General features: G+C 44.6%; 1 non-coding gene across 1 annotated transcript; it reads left to right on the forward strand.

The window, feature by feature from the left end:
* Window positions 1-237: 237 nt before the first annotated feature.
* On the forward strand, window positions 238-344 carry LOC112394812 (U6 spliceosomal RNA). Its single transcript, XR_003002220.1, has one exon. It is a non-coding gene; the product is annotated as a U6 spliceosomal RNA (small nuclear RNA).
* The last annotated feature ends 22,482 nt before the right edge of the window (window positions 345-22,826 follow it).

Raw genomic sequence — 22,826 nt, forward strand, 5'->3', positions numbered from 1 at the left:
TGCTTATCTTTCAGCCCAAAGCAGACTAGCCCAGGCACGTTCTTGTGGTGATGACAGGAGGGCAAGACCAGTAAACCCACCTGAGTGAGGGCTTTTGAAGCTTCAGTCTGCATCTCATTTGCTAAACCCCAGGGGTCAAAGCAAATCACATGGCCAAGCCAAAAGCCAGGTGGGAGGGCCCTCCACAGTTACAGGGAAAAGTTTGTGGATGAGGAAGGGTAAAAAAAATCTATTACAGTGCTCAATTTGGCAGCACATATACTAAAATTGGAATGATACAGAGGAGATTAGCATGGCTCCTGTGCAAGGATGACACGCAAATTTGTGAAGTGTTCCATGTTTTTGTTAATATACAGAAATCTGTTGCATTTCTATTCGCTAACAGTGAACTCTCAGAAAGAAAAATTAAGAAAACAATCCCACTTACAATTGCATCAAAAAGAATGAAATACCTAGGAATAAAGCTAACCAAGACAATAAGTGACCTGTACTCTGAAAACTATCAGACACTGATGAAAGAAATTGAAGATGACACAAATAGAAAGATACAGCATGCTCATGAATTGGGAAAATTAATATTGTTAAAATGACCATACTACCCAAGGCAATCTACAGATTCAGTGCAATCCCTATCAAAATACCAATGGCGTTTTTCACAGAGCTAGAACAAATAATTCTAAAATTTGTAAGAATACACAGAAGACCCCAAAGAGCGAAAACAATCTTGAGAAAGAACAAAGATGGAAGAATCACACTCCTTGATTTCAAACTATACTACAAAGCTATAGTCATCAAAACAGTATAGTACTGGAACAAAAAGACATATTGATTGATGGAAAAGAATAGAGAGCCCAGAAATGAATCCACACTTACGTGGTCAGTTAGTCTATGACAAAGAAGGCAAGCATATACCATGAGGAAAAGACAGCCTCTCCAATAAATGGGCAGCAACATGCAAAAGAATCAAACTGGACTACTTTCTCACATCATATATAAAAATAAATTCAAATGGATTAAAGACTCAGTTGTAAGAACTGAAACCATAAAACTCCTAGAAGAAAACATAGGCAGTATACTCTTTGGCACTGGTCTTAGCAATTTTTTTTTTTTTTTGGATCTGTCTGCTCAGGAAAGGGAAACAAAAGCAAAAGTAAACAAATGGGACTACATTAAACTAAAAAGGAAATGATCAACAAAATGAAAAGGCAGTCTACTGAATGGGAGAAGATATTTGCAAACAATATATCTGATAAGGGATTAATATCCAAAATATACAAAGAACCCATACAACTCAACCTTGACAAAGCAAACAACCCAATTTAAAAATGGACAGAGAACCTGAATAGACATTGTTACAAAGAAGACATACAGATGACCAATAATCATCAGGGAAATGCAAATGAAAAACCACATGAGATATCACCTCACATCTGTCAGAATGGCTGTTATCAGAAAGACAACAAATAACAAGTGTTGGTGAGGATATGGAGAAAAGGGAACCCTCATTCATTGTTGGTGGGAATGTAAATTGGTGCAGTCATAATGAAAAACAGTAGGGAGGGTCCTCAAAAAATTAAAAACAGAACTATCATATGATCCAGGAATTCCACTTTGGGGTATTTTTCTGAAGAAAATGAAAACACTAATTTGAAAAGATTCATGTACCCCTATGTTCATTGCAGCATATTTACAATAGCCAAGATATGGAAGCAACCTAAGTGTCCATTGATTGATGAATGGACAAAGATGTGATATATATATTCCATATAAACAATGGAATATTACTCAGCCATAAAAAGGAATTAAATCTTGCCATTTGTAGCAATATGGATGGGCCCAGAGGGTATTATGCTAAGTGAAATAAATCCCACAGAGAAAAACAAATACCATATGATTTCACTTGCATGTGGAATCTAAAAAAAATAGAATAGCAAAACAGAAACAGAGTCATAGATACAAAGAACAAATCAGAGGTTGCCAGAGGGGAGAGGAGTGGGGGGATGAGTGAAATAGGTGAGGGAGATTAAGAGGTGCAAACTTCAAGTCGCAAAACAAATGAGTCACGGGTATGAAATGTGCAACATGGGAAATATAGTGAATAATATTGTAATAACTTTGTAAGGGTATGTATGGTAACTAGACTTATCATAGTGATAATTTTGTAATGTATAGAAACATCACCTCACTACGCTGTGCACCAGGAACTAACATAGTGTTGTTGGTCAATTGTACTTTGCTTAAAAAAGAAATCCGTCACAGTTACAAAACAAGTAGCTTCCCTCTGAGTTGCCACCAGTGTAATTACCTCCTCCCCAGGGTGAACCTACAACTTTTTTGTTGTGGTTCCTGAACTCCCTGTGCTCGGTCAGCACCATTAATCCCTCTGAAGTCAGCTTGTTTAATCATTATTTGCCAGACACCATGGGAGGCACTGAGAACATACCTGTCAACAAGACAAACAAGGTTCCTGCTCTAATGGAGCTAATGGTCCAGCAGAGGAGACATGCAAAAAAATACCTAACATAATTTCAGATAATGAAAAATTCTATGAAAAAGTTAACCAGAATTACTCGATAGAGAGAGGCTGAGAGCGGTCTTAGAGGACAGTGACCTTTGAGATATACATCTGTATCCTCAGCCCTAAGCCCAACTGGCTAACATGGAATTAGGTTTCAATATATGTGGAAAGGAACATGAATGGATGGATGAACAGATGGATGGATGGATGGATGGATGGATGGATGGAGGATGGATGGATGGATGGATGGATGGACGGATGGACGGACGTATGGACGGATGGGTGGGTGGGTGGATGGATGGATGGATGGACGGATGGACGGGTGGGTGGGTGGTGGATGGATGGATGGATAAATGGATGGATGGAGGGACAGACAGGTGGATGGATGGATGGATGGATGGATGGAAGGATGGACCGACAGACACTGGTACCTACCTGGCGCTTCCTGCCATTGCCTCTATTCTCTCTGTCCCACTGAGGCCAAGAAAGATCACAGAGAGAAGACCCAGTTCCCTCTCCGTGTCTGGACAGCCAGCCCTGAGACCTCAATTAAGTGTCTTCTCCACAAACCCAGTGGCTGGGGCATCTCGGCTCTCCGTGGTTAGCAAAGGGACCGCCTTCCTTCTGAACTCCCTGCTCAGTGTGGGAAACGCCCTCAGAGCTGATGCTGCCCACTGCCCTTCTGGAGAAATTCAGACCCACCCCTTTTGAGTATGTTCAGGTTGCAGGGCGCGGGAGTGAAAGGATGTGAAGAAGCAAGGGAAGTTGCCTGCTCTGCTCCCACCCCTCCCAGACTTCCCTGAGCAAGACCAGCAGGTTCACAGTCCCCATATTCTGGCTTCTCACCAAAATGTAGCGAATAACTAGGCGCTTCATGTGTGTTTACTCTTCACAATAACTCACTGAAACGGGTTATATTGCCTCACTCTACTGAAAAGATGGTGATTTTCTTAAGGTCACCAGTACAGATGGCAGGGCTACCACGCAGAGCCAGTTTTTCTGAAGCAACATGGTGGAATGGAAATCAAACAGTCCTTCCTAGCCCAATAGACATGGATTTAAATCCACATTCAGCCACTTCTTAGCCCTGTAACCGCGGCCCCCCGCGGTAGAGTTGAGCCTAACAGTGACAATCCGAATCCTAGAAACGCACAGATTCAATGAAGTCCAAGTGTTTTACAAACATGTTCTAGCAGAGGGCATCTGCGGGAAGCTCGTGTTGGGGGCTTACCTTTTTCTTCTTTAAAATACTTACTGAAGTGACTGACAAAGTATATTTAAACTCTGAACAAAGTAATAAAAATCGGCAGTCTTCCCAATTGTCTATGCCTATAAACAAATCATCTTAAATGACACCTCTCCTTCACAGGACCCGGTGGCCCATCGAACAAAGTCTCCAGATACGCATTCTGCTCGGGATGAGGGGCCTGGTGCTCCCCGGGGATCCTCTTCACCCCAGCCTCTCTCAGATTGTAGGTGCTGAAATTCGAAGCGGACGAAAAGCTGGAGGAAGCAGGCGGAAGGAAGAGACTTTGAGCCGTTCTCTGGGGCAATCTGTACCATGGAAAGTTATTTTTAATTTGTTCCATATGAATCATGAAAAACATGAAACATTCAGGGGGTTTATCATCATTCTCTATGAGATAAATACTGTGTTCTGCAATAAAAAAATGGAAAATATGTATTTAGTCCAAAAACTCCGTTTAAAAAAAAGTTAACATAAGGAAATGATTTCCTAAAGAGCCTTCCAGTCTGAGACCAAAGACGGACTCAACCATCTTAAGGATACAGATCAGATTTATCACTCCAGTTACGTCCCTCGACTAGGACAAACTTAAGCCATGAGTTTTCCAAGCAGCGAGATTAAATTCTGAAGAACCCAAGCATGTGCTCCACTATGCTGTGCATCTAAAGCCTTGCTCATTCCATGTCCTGCAGTCCCACATACCCTGCTTCAAAATTACTAGCTGTGGAACCCTGGGCAAGTCACTGAATATCTCCGAACTTCAGTTTTCCTATTACCATAATCACTACCTTCCATGGTAGGTAAGAAGATAAAACGATATAATAGAGCTTTGTTTGGTGAACCATCTAACTTATTTATAGATGTTAGCTACTATTGCTTTTGTGGACTGAAAAGCAGACACAGAATATTTCCAGGACCTATCGGGAGCTCAGCAATATGCTAGACACTAAGGAAAGAAACACAAGAAAAGAAGAAGATGTGGCCCCTGAGTCCAAGGAACTTGTAAGCACGTTTTCAGACATAAACAGGAAACAAAGAGAGACACATGTAGGATAACAAATAAGCAAGTTAGTATTTTTACGAAACAAAAATTAGTATCTTAAGATACAAATGACTAGAAGATTCTGGTAAGAGTTAGGCACATGTGTGTGGCTACAGGAAAACACAGCGGGAGGGAAGGCAGATGCCCCATGAGAGGTGAGCGAGATGGAGAAGACATATCTTAGACGTCAATTTGGCCAAGACAACGCGATCTAATTTTCCCTCTGGTTCTGCTCATCCTCCAGTCAACGCACACCTCCCAGATGTGGCCGTGGCCCAGCCAGGCTAAGTCAGAGGAAGACTTGGAGAAAGCCTGGTCTCCAGGCTGGCCATGGTAGAGTCACCCCTCTGGACACAGGCTCCCCATCTGCAAAACAGGACATCAGTGGCCCCACCCCTCCAAAGGGAGGGGCTTTGAGAGAGGTCATGCAGACTGTGGAAACGGGACTAAGGATCACCTGTCCCAACAGGGGAGAAACAGACCAACTGGGAGGGAAAGGAGATTAGGAGGAAAATGCAGAGTTCCTGTTCGGTGCCGGGTACCCTATTAACGTGCCTTGTTGCACATTTCCCCTCTTAATTCTCTCAACTGGAGTTGAAATTAATATTCCCATTTTACAAAGAAGGAAATGGAACCTCACAGTTGAGAGACTCGCCCAAGATCCCGTACAAAGGAGAGATTTGAACCCAAGTCCTTCGGACACCAAAGCCCTCACTCTTTATGGCTCCCAGAGGAGGTGGAAAGCCCTGGGCTGGGCAGACATGGCAGGGAGGCCTCCACTCTGCCTTTTCCTCTTGGTTGAGAGAAGAGAGGCACTCCGTTGGGGGCGCAGAAGGAGGAACCAGAGGACTGCAGCTTAAGAGTGGCTCACGGCTCCCCCATGACAGAGGGGAGCATCTCAGGGGCCCAGCCCGGGTGGCCCCAGCTGGGGATACACTCGGTCCAGGGATGAAGATGGGGCATCTGACGGGGTGCTCCCTGGAGGGCATGTGTGGCCCTGCCCTGGAGTCCAGGACCAGTGTAACTGAGGGGCTGGTCTCAGGGACCACCAAGGGGAAGCAGCACCAAGAGCCTGGGCCCAAAATTTGGGGAGGACTTTACTTATGAGGGTGCTCAGCCAGATCAGAAGTGGGAAGAAAACTGAAGCTACAGGCGAAAAATGCAGGACCCAGCATGCACAGGCAACCTGCATGTAACAGGTGGGCAAGGGTACAACAAACCACAGGAGAAGCAAGGCCCAGCTCTTTGCAAGAGCAAAGCTCAGTAGTTTCAAACAATATTTTCACATTGGCACAAATTTGGAAAAATGGAATAGAATTCAATAATCTACACGAATTTTTAAAATAAAACATGATTTCAAAGAAATTTCACACATGAGGCAACCACTGGAGCTGCCCCCGAAAAATCTCCCAGCCATTAGCCTGTGTGATGGGAATTTTCTGAAATAAAATCGTAGAGACAGAGGAGGCAACACAAAGGGAAGGCAGCCAGGCTAGTCCTCAGGGGAGGCCAGGCTGGAGGCTGGAGTTAGATACCCAGTGGCTGAGGAAGGGGGGCCAGGAAGACAAACAGATGAACAAAGGACTGGCCTCTCAGGGCCCATTTACACAAATTTAGAAGAGTGTCACCAGGCAAGAGACATCTCCCACGCATCCAGGGATTTAATGTGAAAGAACTTGTCAAACTGCAGGTGTGTGTAAACTGCAAAGGGCTCCAGGACAGAAGGAATTAGCATCTTTATTATGCAGCGCTAACCTAGGTGACCTTGCCTGTGTCTTGACTGGTCCTCTCTTCTCTGACCACACCTCCCTCCTCTGTAGCTCCTCCCACCTTCCAAGCTGATGCCCCACCCACAAAGATCTGCCCCTCTGCTCTCCTGGTCCACCAGTTGCAGATGTGAGCTTTGCAATGGTTGCTCCCTTTGGCCACTGTTTCTTAGACCCACAGTCCAGACGCACGGTTCTGGCTGAATCATGTCTGTTGCTCTGGCCACTCTGGGAGAGACGGGTCCACAGCCTAGTGGGGCTGGGAGAGAAGGGAGTCCAGAAACATGCACGGGGGTACCTGTTGTGGGTTGAATTGTATCCCCCCCAAAATTCATATGTTGAAGGCCTAATCCTCAGATCCTCCAAACGTGCCCTTATTTGAGAATAGAGTGGTAGTTGTTAAGGGGAGGTCACATTGGAATAGGGTGGGTCCCACATCCAATGTGACTTGTGTCCTTATAAAAAGGGAAAATGTGGCGACAGACACACCCACGGGGAGGACACCAGGTGAAGATGAAAACAGATTGGGACGATGCTTGTACAAGCCAAGGATGCCAAAGATTGCCAGCCAACCAGCAGAAACTAGGAGCGAGCATGGAACAGATTCTCCATCACAGAGGGAACCAAGCCTGCCAATGCTTTAATCTTGGAGTCTGGGCCTCCAGAACTGTGAGGCAGTAAATTTCTGTTGTTTAAGCCACTTAGTTTGTGGTATAGTCGGCCCTCCAGATCCGTAGGTTCTGAATCCTTGGATTCAACCAACCCCATATCAAAAATATTTGGAAAAAAAAAAATCTAGAAAGTTCCAGAAAGCAAAACTTGAATTTGCCAAGCACCGGCAACCATTTACATAGCATTTATATTATATTAGGCATCATAAGGAATCTAGAGATTATTTAAAGTATACGGGAAGATGCGCATAGGTTATACGCAAATACCACTCCATTTATAGAAGCACCTGAGCATCCGTGGAACCAATCCCCCACCGATACTGAGGGACCACTGTTCTTTGTAACAGCATCCCTAGCAAACTACTAAATGCCCAACCTCTCCCACCAGGGTCAAAAAGGGCTTAAGAAAATAGTATGGCCTGAGCCAGGTCTTAAAAAATGAAAAAGAGGATTCCAGGTAGAGTAGGGGCATGAAGGTTATCCTGGGCAGGGGAAAGAAGACAAGCTACAGCGTGAAGATGCTCCCAGTGAGCCACCGCTTGCTTTCCTGAGTGTCTAGCTCCTGGAGAGAGAGGCGGCTGACAGCCTCAGTGGCACACAGCAGGACCCAGAGTGGGGAAAGGCCTTGGAGATGTAGAACAATTCTCTGGTTTTATGAACAGGGAAATTGAGGGTAAGGGAGGGGAAAGAAGCCACCCAGAGTCACACGGGGACAGAGCCCGGCCAGAACTAGAACCTGGGACTCCAGACACCACTTGGTACCCTTCCGCTTACAACATAATTGATGCGAATGGGCTATGATTAAGCACAGACTTCTCTCTAAATCGAGGCTCATTAAAAGAAAAAAATTATCCATGGTTTTTTTTGCAGCAACATGGATGAACCTAGAGACTGTCATACTGAGTGAAGTTAGACAGAGAAAGACAAATATCATATGATATCGCTTATATGTGGAATCTGAAAAAAGGGTACAAATGAACTTATTTACAGAACAAAAGTAGAGTTACAGTTGTAGAAAACAAAACTTATGGTTACCAGGGGGTAAGGGAGGGGAGGGATAAATTGGGAGATTGGGAGTGACATATACACACTACTATATATAAAATAGATAACTAATAAGGACCTACTGTATAGCACAGGGAACTCTACTCAGTACTCTGTAATGACCTATATGGGAATGACCACTCTTTAAAAAGAGTGGCTATATGTATGTGTATAACTGATTCACTTTGCTGTACAGCAGAAACTAATACAACATTGTAAATCAACTATACTCCAATAAAATTTTTTTTAAAGTATCCATGGCTTTTGTTGGTATCACACAAAATATTTCATTTTCCAGTGTAATCAGTATAACATAGACTGGGCTCATAGCGAGATTCACACAGGAGAAGCTGCAGGCCTGGCACAGCCTGGGATGCTGTCACCTGCGAAAAGGGAGCTGCTTCTATCAGGGGTTCTCACCAGAAAAGTGCGTCTCGCCATCCTAAGGGCGTCCTGCCCTGGACCGGAGAGGGAAACGGTGTCCGGTACTTCCCAACCACAGCCCTAATCACTTTAACACGTTTGTTTTTCTGCTTAGATTAAGGCCGTCGGGAACTCACTCTTCTTCTAGCAAGATTTAGGGAGAAATTTTGCTGTAAAAGTCATGGGGTGGTTGCACGGGGAAGGTTCCAAACCCTGTGTGGATTCGCTGGACTCCACCTGGAGGCCATGAGTCCCGGGCCAGGCGGATGGGGTCCAGCCAGGAGGCTCCCCTCCTCCAGACACCAATAGGAAGAACTCAGAATTCACGGTGGCAGCCTCAGCCCGGCTTCTCCTCTCCCAGGCTGTGTGACACAGGACAAGCCCAACCTCATGAAATGCAGCTTAGCGACCTCACTTGGATGAAGGTAGAGTGCTGGCCAGGTGACCTTGACGTTCCTCCCCTCCCCACTTGTAAAAGTGCTGTGCTCATTTTCAAATAAAAATTGTAGGATTAAAGATCAAAATGGGCTTGCATTTAGGAGCCACTGACACGAGCTGTCTTCATTCCCCTCTTCTCCACCCTTCTCCTCTGTGACCTTCCCCCTTCCTCTCTTCCTTTGCTTCAGAGTTAATCCCCTCCTCCAGGAAAGGGGAGAGGACAGAACCAGCATGCATGTCCATCCTGTTCTGTCCCAGGCCCCTGGCTCTGGACTAAGCCTTTATGCAGTATCATCACTTCATTTAATTCTCAGAACTCTAGGAAGCGGCTATGTTTGTGCCCATTTTACATATTTGAAAGCTGAGGCTCATGGAGGTAAAGCAGCTTTGAGGTCTGGGTCTTGATCCCTAAACTTGCCCATCCTCTTTTCTAATTTGACCCCACGTCATAGTACCAAGTTGTACCTGGGATTCCTAAATCTATCCCCTTCTACCTCCCCAGGGTCAGGTTCAGGCCCCCATCCCCTCTCTTCTTCACTGTTTCAATCTTACCCGTCTCCCTAACTCTTGCCATCCAGCTTCTCCCATCTCTGCAAGTTCCCTTGTCCTCCTGAAGGTCCGACTCAATGACCTTTTCTCCAGCCAATGCGTTCATACCATCAACAAATTCCCCAGTCTCAGGACACCCGAGGCATTGTTTACCGGTGACTTTCTTCCCTGTGCTTCTGATTACTTCTCCTCTGCCTCTTTCACTCTGGAGTATAATAGAGGAAAATCATGGACTTAGAGGCTCATCCCCAATCAGCTACTTCTAAGTCTCACTGATATTTTTTTCCCTAAAGCTTTCTCTGATTCCATCTATTCCCTGCCCGAACCTTTCATGCTTCCCCATAAACTACCACCCTGCTGGAAATAACACCATCATGCAAGCGATCCACCAGACACAGGGGACGGGCGCAAGTATTTTGTGGATTCATCACAACGTACTTACAAGGGAAAGTAAAAATCAGGTCGTCTTGCTTCCTTAAGAATGCTGATCTGAACGCAAAATTCAGATGCCACAGAGCTACACTGTTTATTCAGATAGATGCCAAGAAAAAGAAGCTTAACCCTTCTTAACTCAGAATAAATGTCCCTCGGCTAGAAAAGTGATCTCTTCTCAGGGGTCTGGAATATCTACAATGTTTTACAAAGGACAAATTAACATCTTTGAATAGGAGATGTGTGAAAGGGGCACTAAAGCTCTAGATTTTGAATGCAGTATTACACAATAGAGTAACATCTAGAATGGAGAAGATTCTCTATTCCAAAGTGTTAAGGATATTATGAGATTCAGCTTCCAGTTCCGGCCACTCCACACTTTTAAAATATCCCCTCTTTCTTCTCAAATCCTCCTAAATAAAGTAAAAACTTTTTTTAAAAAATACCTTAGCCAAGAATACTTAGAATTGGTCATAGTCAGAGTATAAACAGTTAACAAGAAAGATGAGAGCGAGAAAGAGGCAGCAGGGTGGTGCTAATATTGACAATTAAAGGACAAACCAGAGCATCGTACACAGAAAACTCAAGTCCAAAGTAACAAAAGGAGAGTTAAGTCCTAATGAAAACTCACTGACTGTTGACTCTAATAACAGTTTTCATGCACTAAGAGGTATGAGAGTGTTGTCCAAAACTTGAAGAGCTCAAACCTTTGCCTTGTTTTCTGTTTCATCATTATTGAAAGAATGAGGTGATGTCATGTATACACAGGGTCTGCTTTAGCCCTTGGCACCTGGTAAGCATTTCATCATTTTTAATGCTTTTCAAAGTCCAGTTCAATAGGTCCTTTAGAACTCTCATTCTTATTGGCCACTTGGTTGGAGGAACAGACCTATTTATTGAGGGTCCACTGTGCATTCATCACTCTACAAGGACTTGTAAACGGGGGTGTGTGGGTGCAACCCATGTGGTATTTGGCATGAAATGATTAACGAGCACCGCCCCCCAGCCTCCAACCACGGATTTATTTCTAATAGTGTGATGCATGGTGTCTACATTTCTACCTGACGGCAGACCCTGTTTTCAGCTCAGACTCCAATAAGGAAGTGAGTCTTGCTACCAAAAGACATTCACAACACCCCTCCTTTCTCCACAGAGCGGCGGAATTCAACACTGAAAGAGGAGAGGTGGGAAACTAAGAACAGAAGGGAAGCCATGCCTGTATTCACAAGAAGCAGGCAGCCAACAGTTCCAGCAGAGTGTTGAAGGAAGCTACCTTCCTCAGAGCTACAGGGAAAGCGACTGCACAAAGGAAAATGGAGCAAGTACACGCAGAGACAGGACAGATACGGGCTCCTGTACAGGAAGACGCCGTGGAAGCAGGTGGGCATCACAGATGATGGGCAGAGGAGTCAGCCTTCTCAGACCACATCGTACTGGTTACCAGTAACTCCTGATAAGGAGGTTCTCAACCCTGGGTGCTCTGCACATCCATCTGTGAAACCTGCTTGGTTGCACCCTAGCCCGACCTAACTAGACTCTCTGGAGGTGGTGCCCCAGCATCTCACAAATATTAAATGTCGTTATCCTGCCTCTGACCGCCACCTCCAATTCTTCCGTATCTTTCCTGCCTTCATTCTCTTGACATCTGTCTTTGACCTTGAAGAGACCTCCAGGTCCTGGATCCCTCCATTTTCCCACACCCTCCTGGTCTCTCCTCCTTTCTCTCCCAATCTGAAGTCTGGATTAGTCTGTGGTCTTCGGAGAAACAGAGCCAATAGGATATAGAGATAGAGACAGACATAGAGACAGAGACAGAGATAGAGAGATGATATAGAGACAGAGACAGGCAGAGACAGACAGAGAGATTGATTATCAGAGATTAGCTCATGTGATTAAGGAGGCCAAGTCCCGAGGTCTGCAGGGCAAGCTGGAGCCCCAGGAGAGCCAGTGGTGCAGTTCTAGTCTGAGGCAGGAGAAGACTCATGTCTCAGCTCCGGCAGTCAGGAAGGCGAAGTTCCCTCTTATTCAGTCTTTTAGTTCTAGAATGGTCCTCAACTGATTGGATGAGTCCCAGTGACATCGGGGAGGACAACGTGCTTTACTCAGCCTACCTATTCAAATGTCAACCTCATCCAGAAACATCCTCACAGACGCCCCCGGAATAATGCCTGACCAAATGCCGAGGAACCACGAGGCCCAGCCAAGCTGACACAAAGCAGACCATCCCGGTGATAGCTTCTGCCATCTCTGCCAGGCGAGCTCCAGCTTTTCTGAATTTCTACACCCAAGTGGCTCGGTGCTCTTGGGGGACACTGCATACCCTGGAGTGGGAACAACTCCAAGGTCATCTCTCCAACTCCAGCTGGATCCTCAGCCCCTCCCTTACACCTCTCTGCTTATCCTGACTCACCTCCAACCCAAGTTCCTTCAGTAATTATTCCACTCACTTACCACTCCCCTCAAGTTCCCTATAAACCCCTCTCAGGGCCCTACTACCTCATGCCTCCCGAATTGTAAACCCAAACCTACCCTCTCCCATAACTACTTTATTTTTCCCAATTTTCCAAACTTCGTTCCACCTGTACTTGATGCCCACTACTATCATTTCCTCTCCTCTATCTGCAATATCTATCTATCTGTCTCCCATTCTCTCTCTTTCCTGCCTCCTTTCCCTCAAACTTCAAACATGCTCACTTCTCTCCCATCCTGTGATTGACAGAACAATGCCCCCACCTAGAATCTGTGAATACATTACTTTATACAGCAAAAGGGACTTTGCAGGGCTTCCCTGGTGGCGCAGTGGTTGAGAGTCCACCTGCCGATGCAGGGGACGCGGGTTCGTGCCCCGGTCCGGGAAGATCCCACATGCCGCGGAGCCGCTGGGCCCGTGAGCCATGGCCGCTGAGCCTGCGTGTCCAGAGCCTGTGCTCCGCAACGGGAGAGACCACAGCAGTGAGAGGCCTGCGTACCGCAAAAAAAAAAGGGACTTTGCAGATTGATTAAATTAAGGACCCTGTGATGGAGAGATTTTCCTGGATAGTCTAGGTGGACCGAAATGTCATCACAAGGGTCCTGATAAGCTGGAGGCAGGAGGGTCAGAGTCAGAAGATGTGACGACAGCTGCAGAGGTCAGACTGATGCAAAGAGGGGACCACGAGCTAAGAAATGCCGACAACCTCTAGAAGCTGCAAAAGGCGAGGAACCAGATCCTTCCCTGATAAGGAATGCAACCCTGCAGATGCCTTGATTTTAGGACTTGTCATCTCCAAAACTGTAAGAGAATAAATCTGTGTTGTTTTAAGCCACTAAACTGGTGCTGACTTGTTACAGCAGCCGTAGGAAACTAATACACATCTTGAAGATAACCTCCCTTGATTCAAATCCCTCTTTATCCCGCCATCCAAGCTCACCTTTGCTTCTTACACAAGCTTCTAAAGTTAATTGTCTGACCTCCTCTCTCCTACTTCCTCACCTTCCATTTACTCTTCAACCTACTGCTTCCTGTCCCATCCCTACTGATGCGGATTTTATAATTTATTAGTTATAATAACTCATTGTCAAGTGCAGTGGAAACCATCCAGTCATATCTTACTATGGATACTCGATGAGTTTACTGAATGGGGCAGGGGAGGGGTTCGACTGCCACCCATATACTCACACCCTGAAATCTACAGCTCCAGCCAGACCTCTCCCCGTGTGCACATCCACTGCCGGCTGCACATTTCCATACAGGCTCCCACTGGAGCCTCAAATTCAAGTTGTTCAAATCAAAACTCATTTCCATTGCCATGCCCATTCCTACCCCCCGCAAAAAAAAAAAAAAAAAAAAAAACCCTTTTCCTAATTTATCTCAGTTTGAATTACAGCCAGAAAACAAGTCACCTAACCCAGGGTTCATCTGCGATTTCATGCCCCTCCTTCCGTCACCCATATCCCATCAAGCTCACCAGTCTTACACCCTATCTCCTGAATCCATACATGTCTCTTCATTCCCCAGGTTGCTATTTCATTCAAGGTCACCATTATTTCTTGCCTGGAATTACCTCAACTTATCTACCTGCTTCCTCGCGTATTGACCTGCTCTCCCCACTGCAACCAGTCATTCATCCAAAGTGCAAATCTGACTACTTACTCTTTGCTGACAACATTCTGTGGCTTCCTGGATGAGACAGAGCAAGCTGTGTGGCTTACAGGGCCCTTGATAGACTCATGCACACCTACCTCTTCAGCCCCACTTAACTTCAGCCTCTGTCTCAAGCGTCACGCACCAGCAGCAACGCATCGACCCAGGTATTCCCTGCTCCCATGTCTTATTCATATCCTTCCGATTCCCTTCCTACAGTTACTTATCCTTCAAGACTCAATTGAAGCATCCTCTCCAAAAGAAAACTTCTCTAGACTCTCCCAGGCTGAGCTAGTTTCCCCGCCTCCATGCTCCCAGAATGGGCTTGCCAGCGCTCGGCACGGTGCCCTGTGCATAGCAGGCAGTGCTGTCGATGTTTGTTGAGTGAGTCAGTGAATACATAAACAGTCCATGCTGGTTAAAGGGTGCACTGATCCAGGTGAGAAGAAGAGGCTCTAGGAGCACAGTGGAGGGTGCCTCGCCCTCCTGGAGAGTGAAGGAAAGCTCTAAGAAGGAAACAGCAGATCTGAGCTTGGGAGGTGACTTAGGGGAAGGAGAGGAATTGTGTGTGCTGGGCAGATAAGCAGAGGCAGCTTCCCAGGCACGTCACGTGCATCGTCGCCCAGGGACCCTACTTGTTCTAATCCTCTGCAGCCACCATCTTGAAGTTCTTCACCTTTGAACATGGAGACCTGCGTTTTCATTTTCACTGGACCTACAATGTAGGCACCTGATCGTGCCGATAAGACAAGCTTGTCCAAGTGCAGAGGGCCAGAAGAGCCTTTGAAAGGGCTCATCGGGACCCCTGAAGGCTGCTCCAGTCTGACTGGGCTCCTCTAAACCAGACACTCAGCCACAGTAAGAATGAATGTGCTCTCCCCACCCCGTGCATCTTGATCTATTTATAAATGTTTAGAGTTTAGGAGGGAAACACCAAATCCACATTTCCAGGCCTTTTTCTATGCAAGATTTAAAAGTGCAAATCGTGGGGCAAATCAGATCCTTATGTTTCAGATTCGTTTACGCTTTGTTCATCAGAAGTCCCTCCTTCCCCCTCCCCAGGAGGAAGATCTCACGTCCAAGAAGGCATCGAAGCTCTCCTGGAGCTTTTGAGTTTAAACAAAAAGGGAGGGGATTTGAAAAATCTGAATCTGACTAAAGAAAACTGAACTTAAACCTCAAAAGTTTCAATTACACTTTGCAACTCTACATCCTCAAGTTAACACAGCTCAACTCTGTCCCTTGAGTCACCCCAATATCCCTGTGGCAGGCACGGCCCCCAAGGAGGGACGTTTCCTCCCAGGGAGGAGATGGGGCCTTGATTGTGCATTGGGAACTGGAAACTCGGAGGAAATCATATCGACAGTTGCTTGAGAAAAAATAAGCCTCTTGCTCAGACCACTGTGTTTCGAATCACAAATCTTTAGGACTGAAAGGGATCATTGAGATCATCTACAGTAATAACTACCATGTGCGAAGTACTTTACACTTGATAAATCACTTTCACACTCATTTTCTTATCTAATCCCTGCAGCTATTTTGTAAGGGAGGGAGATGGTTATCATTGCTTTCAATTCAATAGCTAGGAAAATAAGGCTCAGAAAGGTTAGGTGGATTTTCCAAGCTCACACAGCAAACAGTAGCAATGCCAGACCCAGAGCCATGCTCTTGACACCGCCCCCCCCCCCACCAACCCTGGGGCTTGTCCTCAACCCCACTCACCATTTCTCAGGACGAAAGAAGGCCAGCCACGTCCAAGCCCTCCCTTGTCTTGCCAGCGTCCGCCCGGTTCAGGGAAAGGGTGACGACCCAGCCAGAACGTCCACCTCCCTGCGTGGCGTCCTTTCTGCCTCTCTCAGCCCCGCTTTCTCTCTTTGTTGGAGGAAGTCAGGGAGGAATTCTCCTTTCAGAGAAATGGCTTTATTGTTTCTGACATTGCAACACCCGCCCATTGGAAACAGCCATAAACAGAGCAACTCAATTTAACCTGTGTATCTTTCCAGTTCTTACACAACCTGGTAAAGTAGATATTCCGTAAGCTATCTTCCTCCAAGAGGAAACTGAGTGTCAGAGAGGATAAATAACAGCCTCTGTGACATAAATGGTAAATAGTTAACAGTGCCAAGACTTAAACAAAGTTTTCTGACAACAAACCTAAAGATCTTTCCACCAAGACACAATGATGGCATTTGGCTTCCATCCCATGAGGAGGGCCAGTGGCAGAAAATGGAGCCGATGGAAGGAAAAGGGGAGAGAGGAAAGATATCTCTACAGGCCTGCCAATGGGACAGATTACTATATGGTTTGCCTGTTTGGCCAGGATTATTAAAAACTGCAGGAAAATCTTATGCACAAGGAGGAAGACAGACTGAGAGGAGGGACTGGGCTGGCTTAGAGCACAACCTGAGGAGCGCTTAAGTACGTGCATACAAAAGGCACACAGGTTTACCTCTTTCATGTATATGCAAACTAAGCTATAAGTTAGTACTAAGCAGTACCCCTGAGGTGAATTAATTAAAAAGTTATAATTCACAAGAGGCCTATATTACTTGGTAATGTATCACCAAGGCTTATGAATGTGAGAATTAATTACTTGGCCCAGATACTGAAGGAATGTTTCATTTCTTGATCTCTTGGTTTCAAGTATCCACTGATTTTATCCAGCATTGAAATGAAGCTAACAACTACTATGTTTACTAAATTATTAGTTTAACAAACAGTCATCACTTATTAATGAGTTAATATTCAGTGTCTTGCTGTGTTGATTATGCATATCATTTCATTTAACCCTCATGACAACTACGTAAGATGGACATAATTATCATTTTATATGTGCTAAAAATAATATATATATATATATAGGCTCTGTGATCTAAGAAGCCAAAGTTACACAAGTTAAATAAAGTACTGCATACACAAACTTGTGTCTGCCCAGTTCCGCCCATGGCAATGACCTTCCTCCAGATGAACCCCTTGACAATTCTGGATTATGAAGCTTCAAATGACTGAGAATTTATTCCAATGGCTTTGCCTGGTTTTCATTCAAACTTAGGAGTACATTTAAATCTCGAATCTACAGGCACGTAAGTCCATTCATTTCCATGCTATGTGTTCATTCCTAACTTGTTTCTAAATTCTGCTTTAACCAAAATCAAAATCAAATGTTTCTGCCTGGTAGGTAGTACAAATATGGAGCCAAATTCCAGTCATCATTGTGAGGACTGTGGGAGCAGAATGAATGTAAACAAGTTATATCCACAAAGTCCCTAAGCCCCACTGCACGCAGCTGCAGGAAAAAGGAAGCAGTGGAGAAACTAGAATTTTTTTTTAAATATGGATTCCATGTGGTTCTAAGTTTTTAAGATGTTTAAAATTTTAATAGTAAGTTTTTATTTTCTATCATGAACATATTTTTTCTTCTATAATATGAAAATGCCTGTTAATTGTTGAAATTACAAAGGACAATTTGGGTGGGTATAGAATTTTTGAGTCATAATCCTCCCAAACTTTATAGATGCTATTCCACTGACTGCCTTTATCCAATGTTGTAGACAGAAGTCTGAGGACTCCTTGACTTTTTCCCACTGTTCTTTTTTTTTTTTTTTCTGTCAGGTTTTTTAGGATTCTTTGGTTGTCCATGGAATTCAATATTTTCACCAGGATATGTAAAAATGTTTGTCAGGTTTAATTAAATCTTCTGGATAAAGTGGATAAAGTTCACCTGACAGGTTCACAACTTATTTGGTTTTAGAAACATTTTATTCTGTATTACTTTGAATATTTTTTTCTGATTTGTTCTCTAGGCCTAGCAGTTATTCTTTTTTCTAGTCCATGTTTATTTACATCATCTTTTTTCTGACTTTTTACATCTGTCATTTTTCTCTCCATCCAAATTTCACTTTGATTTGGTTCTCTATTATTATTTCTGTACAACACTGAATTTCTACTCTGCTATTATTTGTTTTACTTTATTTTCTGGAGTCTGTTTTATCCAATCGTGGTAATGCAATTTCAATCAAAATACAGTGGAATATCTTGGGAGACTTGACATCCTAAAGATTATCTATAGAAAAAAATCTATAAAACTAAATGGGACATTATGAGGGAGGGAATGGGGAAGAGTAGAAATAAAAGGAGGGGATCCATGCAATAAAAGATATTAAAATGAACTTTAAAACTAAAATAACAAAAACAGAAAGAATCATAGCCTCTTGCCAATATAGGTAGGCAAATAAATGGAATGGTATAATTTTGTTTCAGCTGGAAAGAAAAAGGATTCTACTTGGCAAAGGCAATGAAACTCCTAGCTAACCACTTAGGGAAAAAATACCATACTAGAGCCCTGACTTATATTTTATAATCTAAGTTCTAAATGAATTAAAGATTTCATTTTTTAATACATAAGAATACTTAGATAAAATTGATCAATATTTACATAATCTTCATATATAAGAAGATGTTTGAAGCACATCAACAAAGATAAAAACCATAGAGCAAAATCTAACAAATTTAGAAAAATAAACATTGAAGATAATGGGAAAAGATACAAATGAGGATTGTTTTTAAAAGGAAAGAAAAGAAGAAAAAGAGAGAAAGAGGGCGGAAGGAGGGAAGTGTAACTGAGCAGGAGACTGTGGGGTCTTCCCAGAACAGGGCTTCCCCCATGCCCTCTGCTTGCCTTTTGTCTGTACAAAAACTTTAGTCAAAGAATAAATTTAATCAGAGAAGCACGAAAATGCAGAAAGAAAGGAAAACAGTCAAGCAAGACAAACTAATATTAGTTTGGCCATTAAGCAAAGTCAAGGACATTTAGTTCCTCCTCAAGGGCTGTAGATAATATTTGGAACCATGTCCTTTGAGCTGTTTTGCAGATACTGAAACTCCCACCAGGTGGAAGAAGTGAACCGTGTGCTGCCCACAAGCACGCAGACCCCAGACCGGTTGGAACCAGAAGGTTAATGGTGTTGACTCCTGATGACCTCACCAGCAACCAATCAGAAGAATGTCCACGAGCTGATCACACACCCCACAATGCTCCTCCCTCACCCTGTCTTTATAAACCTTTCCCTGAAAGCCTTTGGGGAGTCCTGATCTTTTAAGCACTAGCTATCTGGATTCCTTGCTTGTCAGCCCGAATAAACGCTTCATTTTCCTTCACCAAAGCCTGGTGTCAGTAGATTGGCTTTACTGTGTGCGGGCAAGCGGACCCAAGTTTAGTCCAGTAACAGAAGGAAGGAAGGGAGGGAGGGAAGGAGGGAGGGAGGGAGGGAGAGAGGGAGGGAGGAAGGAAGGAGGGAGGAAAAAAGAAATATGTATGGCCCAAAACTTAAGAGAAACAGTAAACTCACTATAATCAAATCATTGATTATAATCAAATCATTATAAATGGAAGGTAACTCTTAACATGTTCTCAACTTTTATCTCTTGCTTCAGAAGCTCTATTTTTATGCATTTGTGATATGTAAAAGGATTTAATTGGACAGTCTTGTAAGACCTGAAGTTGGCAGAACTTGCTGGAAACTGGCTAAAGGGGACACAAACATGAAGTAGAAAAATATAACTGTGCCCGAAATAAAAATCACAACAGGTAGGACTAGGCTCAGATGACAGAAAACTCACCATGGCTGATGTCGTCCAAGAAGACATTCAGGAAAACTGGAGTCTTGAACTTGAGCTTGAGAAAAGAAAAATCCAGAAGAGTGAACTCGAGTGTACTTCATACTTGGCAACCTGCCTCAGGTGACCAAGATGGCTGTGAATTCACGGAAGATAACTGGACAGTAGAAAACTGACTCAGCCTAGATTGCAAGAAAATGTGTTTATGCATCATGCTTTATAGTTCTAAAGAATCCTTTGATACATTATTTTCACAAAATCTTCCCACAACCCTTAGCGTTAGGCAATGAACAGGTCATAACCCTCCTTTTAAGAAGAAATTGAGGTCTAGAGAGATAGGATGATATACCTGCGCTTGAACTACTACATGTAACTGGAGGACGTACTTCAGCCCCGTCTCACAGGGAAGCTCGCCTTCTTCTTCTCCACCCTGTTGCCATGTGGAATAAAAATAACCAGCTCCACGCCTCTGCCGTACAGCTGCACCAGCTTCAAAGAGTGGCTGCTCATCCAAATTTCAAGTTGTTGTGCTAAGGAACACCAATTGCTGTTGCATGTAAAATGTTCTTTAAAAATTCAGGGCTTCCCTGGGGGCGCAGTGGTTAAGAATAAACCTGCCAGTGCAGGGGACACGGGTTCGAGCCCTGATCCGGGAAGATCCCACATGCTGCGGAGCAGCTAAGCCCATGCGCCACAACTACCGAGCCACACTCTAGAGCCCTCAAGCCACAACTACCGGGCCCGTGCGCCACAAGTACTGAAGCCCGCGTGCCTAGAGCCCGTGCTCCGCAACAAGAGAAGCCACCGCAACGAGAAGCCCATGCACCTCAACGAAGACTAGCCCCCGCTCGCCGCAACTAGAGAAAGCCCGTGCGCAGCAACGAAGACTCACCACAGCCAAAAATAAATGAATAAATAAATAAATGTATTACAAAAAAAAAAAAGAATCCAGATACTCTTACCACCAAGAGAACCCTTTTGCTGTATCTGGAGCCCATTCTCGAAAGAGTAAAGGAACACTGCAGTGAAAGCATAAAAGTTGCTACCACAATGGCATCACGGCTGTAAACAGATAAACCAGAAAATACCTACTAGGATATGCCGCCGACCACGACAGAACTTGCTGTGCTAATACTCCTCACGTTGGGCGTCTGTTTCTCCAGACACAAAACTACACGTGAGATGCTCTCTAAACACCCTCTCTCCCTTGACTCTGAGAGGTACCATGGTTTGAGTAGGAAGTAGGCACACACTCAGAGAAGATTAAATAAGGCAGGAGGCCTGGAAACCATGTGATGACAAGGAGTGACCAAAGGAACCAGGGACTAGAGATGAGACACTGAGGGACAAGAGTGATGTCTGCAGGGCTGGCGTAGGGAAGACTGACTGGTGGCCACAAAGAGGGAAACTGAGACTGATGAGCGAAAAGCCCGGGGAGTCAGAAATTGATTTAAAACAAAACTAGAGCCATCCGAAGATGAAACAAGCAGCTTCCAGGGAAGGGAAAGAGAAGGGAGAGAGGAAAACGGTTATTGCACTCCTGTCTTGACCTTTGACATGCATGACCTCTGAGCCCTGAAACAATCTTGATACCTGGGCATTATCAACCCTATTTTCCAGGTTAGGAAACTACTGCTCAGAAAGAAGCCATTTGATCAACATCAGGGGAGTGAGTTACTGAATGCCCCATCAGGAGGATATTGAAACTGAGGCTGAAATACTAATTCAAATGTATTTAGGTGTCGCATGTAGAAGGTTAGAGGAAAAGGTCTTTATGATCCCCTCCAGCCAGGGAATCCCATTATTCTATTGTATTCGGGTGCTACTTCCTAATCACAAAGAAGAATCATGTACTTCAAAATACTGAATGGGAAGAAAAAGCCCCATTGCTACTAAGCCGCCAGCACCGCGATGACCACCACCATCACTGTCATCGCTATCAGCAGTGCCGTTATCAGTACCAACACCCACTCTGCGCTGGGTACTAGTATAAGCTGTAAGTGGAGATACCGACTGCCATTCAATACAATAGCTGTCAAGGTAAGTTTCTCTGTCATCATTTCCCAAGTGAGAAAACTGAGCCCCGAAGAGGTACATTATTATCACCTAGCAAGTTAAGTGGCAGAACTCAGCCTCAAGCCCAGTTCTGTCTTCTTCCAAAGCTGGTGCTGTCTTCAGAATACCCCACTCTCTCCCTAAGACTTCCTGCATGCCGCCATACCAATCCTGCACCTGAGCACAGGATATACCACATTAGGAAGCAGAGGAACAGGTGTTAGAGCCGCCCCCTGCTCGCATGGTTTAAAAAAAAAATGCTCTCCTGCATGTAGCTATCACGACAAGTCTTGCTTCGATGGGCTGCCACACTCCTTGAGAAACATGAACTTGATGGCATGCTAAGAAGCAGCCTGGCTTCTCAGCTCTCTGTGGCTCTCGAAAGGAAGCTCCAGGACCCTGGCCACTCCATTGGAAAGCTCTACTGGCAGGACCTCAAGCAGGCAAGACGCCACCTTGCAGAGTGTACCTCATTGGAAAGGTTCGGCCCCCAGGGCCATCCTCCCCACTCTGGGATGCTGACTTGGCTTGCCTACCTCACAAGGTACCAAGGCCGTCAGTAACTTTCCCCACACACGCACTTTTTCCGACTCTCTGGCTCTTTCAGCTGAGGCTGCAATGTTAAATACATAGTTCTGTAAATTAATTCTTTGAAGATTCACTCTTGTCAGCTAACTTTTCTCACTGCGATAAGCCAAGGAAGTCACTTCCTCGCAACTGAATTTTCCATCTTCATGTACTCCTGAGCCTTTTTAATTTGACAGTGTTCCAAAACCTCTGTTCAGCAGAGCTCAGCAGTTAGATCCAAGAACCTCAAAAATGTTCGCTTAAAATTAGTGGGGAAAGTGATAATCCCATCTTGGCCTTGGATTTTAAAAAGTGGGTATATCATCTGGGGTGAGA

The sequence above is a fragment of the Neophocaena asiaeorientalis genome, unplaced genomic scaffold (assembly GCF_003031525.2).
Source record: "Neophocaena asiaeorientalis asiaeorientalis breed wild unplaced genomic scaffold, Neophocaena_asiaeorientalis_V1.1 scaffold396, whole genome shotgun sequence".
NCBI classification, from domain to species: Eukaryota; Metazoa; Chordata; class Mammalia; order Artiodactyla; family Phocoenidae; genus Neophocaena; species Neophocaena asiaeorientalis.